Source organism: Lissotriton helveticus, chromosome 4_1 (assembly GCF_964261635.1).
Source record: "Lissotriton helveticus chromosome 4_1, aLisHel1.1, whole genome shotgun sequence".
Classification (NCBI taxonomy): domain Eukaryota; kingdom Metazoa; phylum Chordata; class Amphibia; order Caudata; family Salamandridae; genus Lissotriton; species Lissotriton helveticus.
This window is the reverse complement of record NC_136063.1, coordinates 827,388,910-827,401,088: the sequence shown is the minus strand read 5'-3', so window position 1 is coordinate 827,401,088 and position 12,179 is coordinate 827,388,910.

The window sequence follows — 12,179 nt, the reverse complement described above, 5'->3', positions numbered from 1 at the left end:
TAAAAAGCCAAGTTTTTATTCCCTTACGGAATTTCAGAAAGCACAATTCAGTGCGCAGAGATTGAGGAAGAGAATTCCATAAGGATGGGGCCAGCAGGGAAAACGAGCGTCCTCCCATCTTGGCTCTGTTGATGCGCGGAATCTTAAATTTATTCTGCGTCGACGACCTAAGTGTGCGGGGGGGGATGTATTGCTGCACCAGAGCAGAGAGATAGCAAGGGGCTCTACCAGTCATAATTTTGTGCATGTAGCAGAGTGCTTTGAAGTTAACTCTGCTTTCAATCCGCAACCAGTGCAGATTCCGCATATGGTGCGCGACCGAGGATCGGGCAGGAAGGTGACAGATCAAGCGGACAGCCATATTCTGTACCACCTGGTACTTCTTGATTACCTCTTTGGCAGCACCTAGGAGCAGGATGTTCCCATAGTCCAGGCGTGAGATGACAAGAGCCTGGACTACGGTCCTCAAGGTGTCCGCAGGTAACATCCAGGTGATCTTTCTCAGCCACCTGATGATGGTAGTACAGGTGGCTGAGACTTTCACAGCGTGTTGTTTGAAAGTGAGTTGGTTGTCGAAGATCACACCAAGATTGCGGGCAGACACAGATGGAATGGGAAGAGGACCCATCTCTGGAGGCCAATGGTGTGGGCCCCAGAGAGAGGTGTCTGGGCCAAACAGGAGCAGCTCTGTTTTATCCCCGTTTAATTTTAGTTTGTGCTTCAACATCCAGTCCGATATATGTTTCAGTCCAACTTGAAGAGAGGAAGAGGGGAGGTTTTTATTGGTGGAGAGAGAGTAGATGACTTGAGTGTCATCAGCGTAGGAATAAATTGTGAGGCCAGCTTGTTCCGCCAGGAAAGCAAGCGGCCTCACGTACAGGTTAAAGAAAAGGGGACTAAGAATAGACCCCTGGGGAACACCGTGAGGGGAAGGGAGAATAGATGAAACAGATGTGGAAGAAAAAACTTGAAATGTGCGCTCAAAAAGAAAATTAGCGATCCAGGCCAGGGCGGTACCACCGACACCAACTGCCTCCAGGGTGGACAATAGGATGGAATGGGAGACGGTGTCAAAAGCGGCACTCAGGTCAAGCAGAATGAGTGCCACCGTCTCACCATTATCCACTTGGCGTCTGATGGTTTCTGACACGCCAAGGAGAGTTGTTTCCGTGGAGAAACCAGCCCTGAACCCGGATTGAGAACCATGAAGAAAATTGGTGGATTCAACAAAGGAAGACAACAAAGAATTAACATGCTTCTCCAAAATCTTGGAAAAGCAAGAAAGCAAAGAAATAGGGCGAAAATTGGAAGGATTATTGGGGTCTGCGTTGGCCTTTTTTAGTAATGGTACCACCATTGCGTGCTTCCATTCGTTTGGGACAATCGCTTCTGTTAGGGAAGCGTTCAGGACGTCCAAAATAATGTGGAGTAGGGCTGGGTCAAGGGAACTCAGAACTTGAGGGGGCAGAGGGTCAAGGGGGGAGCCAGATTTGATGTCCTGAAGATACTTTTTTAGAAGCGCGGGGGAGATAGGATCCCAAGCGTGAAGTGGGGTGGTGATAAGCAAAGAGCAAGGAGTAATAACCGGAGGAGAGTTGCAAGGAGCTTGAGCAGCGTGAGTTGAGGCGGCTGGAGTAGAGTTGAAAATCGCATAGATTTTATCAATTTTTTCACGAAAGAAGTTGGCTAGAGCATTACACTGGGCCGTGTCTAGGCAGGGATCCTTAGGAACAGAGGAAGCACCTGAGAGCTCCTTGACTATTTTAAACAAGGCCTTGGGTCTATTTTGAGCTGTGAGTATGGTGCTGTTGGCAAAGTTAGCTCTAGCGGTGTCACATGCCGCATGGTAGGTTTTAAGAGCTGACCTGTATTTTGCTTTATGCTCAGGGTTATAATTTGAACGCCAAATTCGTTCCAATTTTTTGCAGTTGGATTTTTCAGAGCGGAGGGAGTCATTAAACCAGGGTGCCGGGGGGTGATGAATTTGAGATTTGTTTTTTTGTGTAGGGAGGCATGAGTCCAAAGCAGTAGTTAACCATGATCTAACCACAGGTAGCTCTTTGATAGTCAAGTTGGAAACCGAAGGTTTGGAACTGGCTAGGAGAGAGTTTAATTTATTTAGATCTAAGCGTTTCCAGTTCCTGCTAGCTTTGTGAGGAGGGTCAGGCCTGAAAGAAACAGCTTCGCACGTTTTAATCGAAAAATTAACAATAAAATGATCTGACCAGAGAACAGGGATAGAGGATTGATAGGAGATGCCAATCAAGTTGGAAATGATGGGATCTAGAAGATTACCGGCCTTATGAGTAGGGTCGGAGTTAAGGAGATGCAGATCTAAGGCTTCAAGATCCTGTATAAGGCGTTTAGCAATGGCACAAGAAACAGAAATAAAATGAATATTTAAATCCCCAACAATAGTGAAGTTGGTAGATTGTGCTAAAAAAGGGGCGATAAGATCAGGAAATGAAGCAGCCCAGCAGCTAGCTGAACCTGGCGGGCGGTAAATCAGGGTGCCAGTTAGGGTAAACTGAGGAGAAAGAGTTAATTTAAACAGGCCAGCTTCACAGTTTGGAAAATCTAAATCTTCCCATTTACAAGAGAATTCTCTCTTGAAGATGATGGCAATTCCCCCGCCGTCTTTAAGCGCTCGATTTCGTCCCACATAGGTGTAGTCATTGGGAAGAGCCATGGCGATATCGGGGCCAGAGCTATCATTTAGCCAAGTTTCGGTGACAAACATGGCAGCAGGATTAGCTGTCTCCAAAAGGTCGAAAATATCTCTCTTGTGTTTTGAGAGTGACCGACAGTTAATGCTAATGAAGCTCAGAGCAGGTGAGGGATTGTGCAAGGTGGGAGGGAAGGTGCGCGTAGGGGAAGGGAAATTCCAAAACGTGGATGACATGCTGTCTGTACATGAGTCAAGGGAGTCCAAAGCCAGAGAGCAATGGGAACAGGATATGGGAGCATTGTTACAATTCAGCACGGTATGTGAGGGGCACAGTGGTCCCCGCAACTGCAGTAAGGCGGAACGTGAGTAGGAGGTAGGAATATGTACAGAGGGGCTGGGCCCTGGGCACGTGCTGGCGCGGACGGGCGCAGACGGGCAGGACTTTGGCATGACTTCGGCGCGAAGTCGGCGCTCCCGCTGCGCTCGTCCGCTGCGCTTCCGCCATTGTGGCATTAAATACACCGGGAGAGATAACCACTACCCCGCTAACCTGCCAATTGGGGAGCAGGGCGGAAGTGAGGATGAAGGGCGGAAGTTAGAGTGCGCTCGTGTGGCCACCGCCGCTGCTAACGGCACAAGCCATGGCGGATCGGTGCCAGGAGCGAAGGTAAGGAGGTGGCAATCAATTACACACGTTGCGCCAGAAGCGGCGATCAAATAACAAACGTTGCGCCAGAGCGGCGATCAGAAGAGGTGCGAATGCGTTATTAAAATCAACACAATGCAAAGTAAAGCAAAGCGCTGAAAAGCGCTCACTCCAACATAAAATAGTGCTTTTAAAAGTTATTACAATAACAGGTAACACACGAAGCCTCAGCAGCCTCTCGTACCAGCAGTTAGCACCGAGCAAACATAAATGCAGGATTTAAATACTGCCTTCTATTCCAACCACTACACCGCTAACCTGCCAATTGGGGAGCTAGCATAGCTAGCGAAAAGCACACTGTGTATGAGAGTTATTGAGGCTCAGAAAGAGAACTCTTGGCAAGGATGTGCAGCACTAACAAACAAAGGGAGGACCCTTATATGTGTTGTATCTGGAGACAGCAAGAAATCCAAGGACATGTTGATGTGCAGACCAGAACCAGTATTGAATGTAGCTGTCAAGTTGTACCGTGAGAAGGTGGAAAAGTACTGGGACATATAATGTGGAATTCTCGTATGTTCTGTGTTGATGGTCATGCTTTAGCTTTAGTCAGAATACTTTTAGACTTCGAGCGGTACAAACTTCTTGGCCACATTTCCATTGTGTGGTTTCATGCTGTGCAATACCTCTGATTTGAGAGAACTTCTACAGAGGTTTCTACAATGCTCACACTTTCCTGCATTACTGGATCTAATTTGGTTTCCAATTTACTGCTATTTAGCACAGATTTATTTGAGGTAATTTAGATTTAATCATGTATAGGCAAGAGGAATGAACATCATATACTGATCACCAGATTTTGTTTCTCATTTTCTGCATTGCAATTACTGAATTCCACATACGCTTCAAGCTTTTGAGAATACATTTTGTTAGACAATTTGGTCTGCTAGTAGTAATTCTTTATTTTTACAATGTATTTCTGAGACCTGTATATATCAGTCTGGCTTGGAATTTGTAATAAACATATACTTAGCTCCATCTATTGACTTTTGGGTCTTCACTGTGTAGCCAAATGGGCCGCACTGTAAATTAAGTTTCGGGATAATGTTAACTCCTAGTCTATGTGCTCTTGCAGATGGTATCAAAGAGTGGATGGTTAAGTTCTGACATGGGGGAGTTAGAATACCTTATATTAGAATAGTCCAGGTCCGATCCCGGCCCTAGAACCCATGTTTTGGTTTGGAGGATCTTTGGAGTTGCAGTGGTTCAGAACGGAGTTGTAACTGCGAAGGTGTGAGTATTAATAATGTTGCGTGTTTTAATAGCTCTTGCTTAGCTTGTAGTGTTTATGGAGATAGTGTGATGTTTGGCAGAGATGTTTTAAATGTTGTGTGAATGTGGCGCCTAACGTTGAGATGTTGAAGTTGTTATAGGGTCTGACGTGGCCTAAGATCCCGGGAAAATACTAAAAAGTGTAACAGACACTTTATTGTAATTGTCTGCTAAGATTTTGTGGTGCCTGTCATGAGACATCGTTGACAGCACAATTAAGAAGAGACATTTATTTTTGTGTGTCAAAGAGAAGTGACGAGACGGTGGTTCTTTGAAACTGCAGAACGCCGCGTCGTTGATTCATTGAGATCAACACTTTAGGTGATTACCGGTTCAATATCCATTGCTCGGGACTGTGAAATACAGAAAAAATACACATCGTACCATATCGGATGGACCAGTACTCCTAAGATCTTTGCAATTAGATAAGGAATTGCGTTGAAACCAACTGGGTCTTAGTACAACCGCGACCCAGCAAAATGATTAATATCCGAGTTGGGCAAATGTACCTTTTCTGATTTGGAGCTCTATTTGGGGAATTTGGATTATAAGGAATATAAAAGATTATAAGGATACAAAGTACCTTCCCCTTCCTTGGGACTGGATATTATCATATATTGGAACAACTATTTCGCCCTGAAGAAGTTCTGTTTTCAGAACGAAACGCGTTGGCTGGCTTTTTTCCTAAAACGGATCATTAAATAAGCTTTGAAAATGTATACCAAGACTCAGCGTCTGCATGTGAAGACACTAAGAGAGTTGTCTAGTTTCTTCCACTTGGATTGGATTGATTTACAAAGCAGTGCTTTTCCAAATTGGACAAAAACTGACTCTTTACCTCATATTTGGGTGATGCTCTTAGGACAGGGAGCATTTGGAAATAGCACGCCAGAGGTTGAAGATCATTCTGATTAGTGAACTTAGGATTGGTGCCTTTCTTTTCCTTGACAGGTCCACTGTCCAAAGTGTTGTTGTACAAAGGTAGATGTGACAATACCTGTTAGAGAGAGAGAAGAGGCACCACCAAAGATGCTGCAGGTCATTATCTGGTGATAAATGTAGGGCTTGAAAACTTGAAAAACACAGAAAGAGACGACCAGGTCAAAGGTGGTGTCCTGTCCTGAATAGTGTGTGGCAATCACACGGGCACATGTGTGAAAAAGAGTAAAGAGTCTTTCACACATGTGCCCGTGTGATTGCCACACACTATTCAGGACAGGACACCACCTTTGACCTGGTCGTCTCTTTCTGTGTTTTTCAAGTTGTTGTAAGGGGCATGAGCCGACAGGTCGTAAAAATATTCCCCTTTTTGACCCTCTGCACATTTGTTTTTGGATAAATGTAGGGCTTCATACTGCCACGTGGTTACATTTGGCCTGAGTAGAAACACCATTTTACATACTCACGTTTTTAAGTTGCCTTCTTTTCTTTGCCACAATGACATTTGACACACATTTCTTTGCGTGCAAGTGCAGGATATTATTCCCTGAATTAAGTTTTGCTTACGTTTCCACTTCTACGGCACGCTATCAAATACTTTGAACATTCTGTACAGGGCTAAGTTAATTACGTAGAATGTTGTTCTTTGTTATTGGTCATTCGGTGACCGAGCTATCACAATATATTAAACAATGGTGGCCTGACTGAGGCTTTGGCATGGCAACATGGATGATGTTTAATATATATACAACATCAATCCTTTGTTAAGACAGAGGAGCATTTAGCTGGCACTGAGAGGTCACACCCCATGCTGGAATTCCAGCCCAGCTGATTCCGGTTTACCTCTTGTAAAGGATGCTTTCCAGCTCCCAACCAAACCAAGCAGCCTGATAACACTTACCAACAGGTAATGGGGATTTAGATGACCCTACAGTGATTGACAGATTCAACCCCTCCACAGGCATACTAGTTTAGGAAGCGCTAGGTAGGTATGCAATATATTACAATACTTATAGGCAAGCATATATTTTCTGAACACAGCAAAATTGTTTAACTGCTAATCTTTTTCACCATTCTTGTAATGGTAATCACTTTATTCTGTTTCCTTCTATTGATTATTGCAGAACACGTATTTGACTCAAGAATCACAATTCTTTAATAAATATTGAAACTTCAGGTTGTGTATTTCTTGTGTATCTCTTTGGGTATGCATAAGTAACCACACAAAAGGGATCTAGATCTGTTACCATGATTTCCTTTGGGAGTCATGGTTGTCATATTCGTAGGTTGCACACTTCATTTGTTACCTTTTCAGGTTAGAGGTACAGATGGTGCACTGTGAGCTAGCAGGACTATGGTCAACATATCCGTATGGTGTGTATGAAGTCAGTCTCACACAGTTCTGATGGTTATGCTGTCCAACAAATGCATAGTTTTATTTAGTAACGTATAAGCCTTACAACAGGACGCCACCAACGTTCTAGCTTGGGTTCGTATTTAATATATCGCCTGAATAGTTTTCTTCTGTATACCCAAAGACCCCTACTCACCTCTTAAGCAGAGATGTCCGTGGTATTAGGGAAAGATCCTCCTCAGATGTGTAGGGTAAATCCTATGTACTGTCTGTTCAAGCTTGAACCTTTGAAAGCATCACCCACAAAGGTACCCTCTCTAATTCCACATATTCATATGGCTGAAGAAGAGGCAGCAATTAACATACCAGTGAACTGCATACGCGCAGTTACACAAATGATGTGAAAACGTCCCTTATGGGTAGAGAAAGTACCTTCGTTGGTATGACCCACAAAGCATTCAGGACAGAGGTATTCTTTTCATGAGTTACATTCCCAGCAACAGCACCATGAACATGACAGTTTGAAACACACACTGAGGCTGCAATTTCTACAACTACACAGCTTATGAAGCCCTAGAAATACCATTAATTTACCAAGAACATCAAAATTGGTATGAAAGCACCCTGTCGCATATACACAACAATGTTAGACAAGGTCCCCTTAGCAATGAGAGAGCCACATGGCCAGTCTTAGCTGGTTACACACCCTACCCAGTTATAGAAATACTGACACCACCACACCTATGTACACTATACAAAGACCTGGTTAAAACATATAGATGTTTGACACAATTTGTCATGAGAACTACGACAATAAATCCTGCAAGGGCTGCTCAAGCTGCACAACCACAATTTGTTACGCCTGGAATTAGTCCAGTAACTATCAACGCAGTCATGGATAAAGTTTCCCTCAGACGGGAGGAAATTCCCTTCTGGCTTACACAGAAAATTAGCCAGAATGAAGCAGTGTTTCCCCATATAGGACTTCAGGAAAAACACAGAATTTTCACCATGTGTCTACCAATGGGGATGGTTCACCCAGTGGAAGACTGCGCCTCTTGGGGTACGTCTTTACTGCAGGGCATACCAAAACATACAGCACACCCTCATTAGCTGTTTTGCCAGCACAGATGAAACAGTTCCGAAATGAGTATGGGGCAGCCCCTGCCCTGGAGTTTGGGATTAAACTGATAAGCAACTCTACAGCAGTCTCTGCCATAATGGTAAGTAACATTAAAGGGGAAGCAGCAGATTTGGCCATACGCTAAAGACTCACAAAGTTGACTCCGGGAGAACAGGAGCGTGAGTTACCAAAAATTATTGAGGAAACTTATGCATCCATAGGTAGAGATAATTTGGGAGCCAGACCTAATAAACCACAAATTAAGAATAATTCTAAAAAGGATAACTTGAAGCAGGCATCAGACTCTTCCTCTAAGTAGAAGTGGGATAATAAGAAAAATAAAGAAAAAACTTTATCGCGGGCGGATCTCCTCAACAGGAGTCAACTGAAAAACACTATAATCTGCATAACCGTGAAAATATTAAAATGCCTGCTAGGTATCAGGATACTGATACATGTTCATCTCGTTACTTTCGGGATGCATTTGAAAAACTTTCGGAGAGAGGTGGACAATCAGAGAGCAGATCAGAGAAGTGTGTGAAACCGAAGAAGGACTCACAATGCTCATCTGACTTTATAAAACTGGAAGATAAACCTAAACAGTCCAATCCTCAATAAAAAGCAGAAGGTGGTTGGCATAAAAGTCAAGCAGTCCCCGGGTATTGAGGACACTAATTCTGAGCGGGGAGCAGGTTCTGACCATGATAGACAGTGCTCCAGAAGTCAAAATAGTTCACCGGAATCAAATAGAGTGTCTGGCAGCAGTAGCAATGAGTGACTACATCCAGGTGGAGACACTGGATAGGAGAGTGAGAGTCCTGCATCAACTATATGAAATTCAACTCCAAAAGGAGGGGGACATACCTTGTAACATTAACATTATCTTTTAGGAGAACTTGTAATTTGGCTATTACCTTCTCTTGGCTGAAAGGGACTAGGCACCAGAATTTTCCATGGATTACCCTGAGGGAGAAATTATAATTTTACCTGCCTTTTCTGACCTTGTCCCAGATGCAGTTAAAAATTCATACGCCAAGGAGTGGGCCTTAGCACAAGCTACTGCATTATACTGCAACCATGCGCGGTGGGATGACGGTTCCCCTTATCACATCATACCAGTGAGGTCAACCCCACAACCTCAAGGACAATACCCCATTAAACATGAGGCTAAAAAACAAGTGAGAGATTCTTATACATGTATAATCCAAAATAGCCCACCTCATTGTCCTATTCGTAGGATACAAGTTCTCAGGTGAATACAGAAGCCTAGCAACACATTTCCTCAAGACATGTGCACTTCTACAACCACCAAACAAATTGAAGAAACTCCAATCAATATTGGTTTTATTGAATTTTATCAGAATATGCATTCCAGACTATGCAGAGAGGGTAAAACCATTCTAAGACTTGATTCTTGCAGACTTTTCATGTTCACATTGGACAACTGAACACACACAAATGCTACATTCAGTACAAGTGGACATGCTGGCATCAAAACACTTACAAACACATGTAAAGACAGCCAACCTGGTGATCTATATAATTGCGGGTGCATCAGGGTATACCTATGTCACATTGAATGAAGGAGACACTGTACCTATTGCATATAAATTGCATTTTTACACCACTGCAGAGATGCATTTTGCACCAAAAGAAAAGATCCTGGCAGCGATACAGACTGCTGTAGTGAGGAAAACTCTTTGACGCAGGAAAATTCATTATAGTCATGACTCCAGTCCCACCCTTAGAAGCTGACACAAAAGCCAGTATTCCAAATGCTAAAGCTTTACATCTATGGTGGATACAGTGAGCCAACTCTCTTAAAACAACAGATGTAGATGACATATTTAACTCTACATTACAAACACAAGACTACCTGCATTATGAAAATGAATATACTCTGCCTAATGAAGTTATGCCTTTAGATTAGTATGATTACATCAGCTATACTGACATTTCTGCAAGTCTGCGAAGTTGTGAAGGGTAGAATGGAGGATGGTGAATTTAACCCTCATAAAAATTGCACGCAGTCACTAGTTGATTGCACAGCGCAGTTGACCGAACTTTGATGCTCTAATTCTGGCACTTGGGAATATGGATCCCGGATTTCCAAAACTGATAGTATGTAATTCATATTATTGTGTCCAGTCTTACAATAAATACTAACACTACTGGAGTCAGAATGGATTTAGAGATTCCAAAGGGTACACCATAAAGCACAAGCTGTTTTGGGAACAGATGGGGAAACTCAAATAGTGTTTGCCACTGACTCATGTCATACACATACCGAGTCACCAGAATGTAGGGATACACTTTGTAGGGAATTCCATGGCTGACGAAGCCATAAAAGCAACAGCGCAAACTGCTCTAGTCGCTGCAATTACTTGTTTACGTACGAGGATAGATGAAAACATCATGGTGGGCGACAACGCTGCGTGCGACCACACCCACTTTCCAAAAAGGTTTCCAACAAAATACACCTACTAGTTAAGTGCGCAAAACATTTCATATACTCAGATTTCCGGAGTGGGGGATTGAGTGATGCCTAATTGAGATCAATGATTAGGTTTAATCCTAGCACTACATGAGGGCCTAGCATCTGCTCACTCAGGGGCGGCAGCTACTATTTCTTCATTGCAGCAACACTATTGGTGGCCAGGTCGCAATAGAAATACGAGATATTAGTGGGTTTTTTATCGCACATCGTTATAGACATATATTCACTGTGGGGATAGTATACCTAGACCTGGGTGGTAAATTCCGTTCTGCTCATGGAATTTGCGGAATTTGGGTAATTTCGCGTTCTGCGGAGAACGCAAAATGGCCAAAATTCTGCGTTTTGTGACTTCGCAAAAATTTTAGCTTGTTCAAGTTATCAAAATGCGTGTTCGTGAGATATTTCCCCCCGAGCACGTAAACAGCGATTGCGAACAGGAAAAAAGCATCGCGAACAAGCAGTTCCGCGTGTTCACGGAATTTCTGCGTGTTTGCGGAGATTTTTTACCATTTCGAGGAGATTTGGGTAACACGATTACGCAAATTCCGCCCACCTCTAAGTATAACAACAAAAATCAATATGTTAATGTGGTGCTATAATGGTTGTCAACACCCTATTGCCAAACGTGTGAAGCACTTAAAATAGTATTACTAAATATACCATGTTCAATCAGTCTGGATGGACAATAGCTGACGTGTTTCACCTTTCATCACACAGTGACTTTTTCAAGGCTGTGAGATATTTACAATAAGATACATGTTTAATATTGTCCTTTTGTTGGAAAAAGTACAAAGAGAAAAAGTAAGAAAAATGTTATGCCCATCTTGCGAATTAATCACATGATGAACAGCCAGAAACTGCTGTGCCATGATTTAATCCTAATTACAGTGGACATTTGACCCCATATTCCTAATGCTTATAGTACAGAAGGTTTAAATCCCAAATCCTTACCTGACAAGTCCTTGCTGGCATCTGAGTGAAGGAAGGTAGCCGAATGAGCATCCATAATATGTAGGACATGAGGAAAGTAAAAATTAAAAAAGGGCTGACAAGGTGAGGGTCCCAACAAATCTTCAAGAATATTGCCGCCAATGTGAAGGAGTCCCTGGACCTATATAATACATGTGTAACCGAGATAGTCTATATAATATGGATTAACTGAACTAACTCTCTTTGTGAAGGAAATGCTGCCACGTATGCATCCTACACTGTATAGGACGTAAATTATAAATGGTAAAAAGGAGTAGTGACTAGGGTGTTCCAAATCGCAGTCGAGAGTGTTGTGGCCGTACTGGGTAGAGTCTACCAAGTTGTATGTGAATAACCGTGTAAGTTAAAAAATATATACGTTATATATTAATATAACTGACTGTGAGAGGGCATAATATACTAAAGAATTAGATTTTTTTTAAAACAAAGACATAGAAAAATAGTAAGAACTATCCACTGGGTAAATAGTGTGGTCCCAATGTAATTTGTATAAAAGGTCATAAATAAAGAAGTGTCATGCTTATACCAAGACAGTAGAATATAGCAAGGTGGAAAGTAAAAAGGTACAACTACGAATAAAGTACCATACAATTGAAATATATCCATATGTCCAGCTTTACAAGTTTGTGA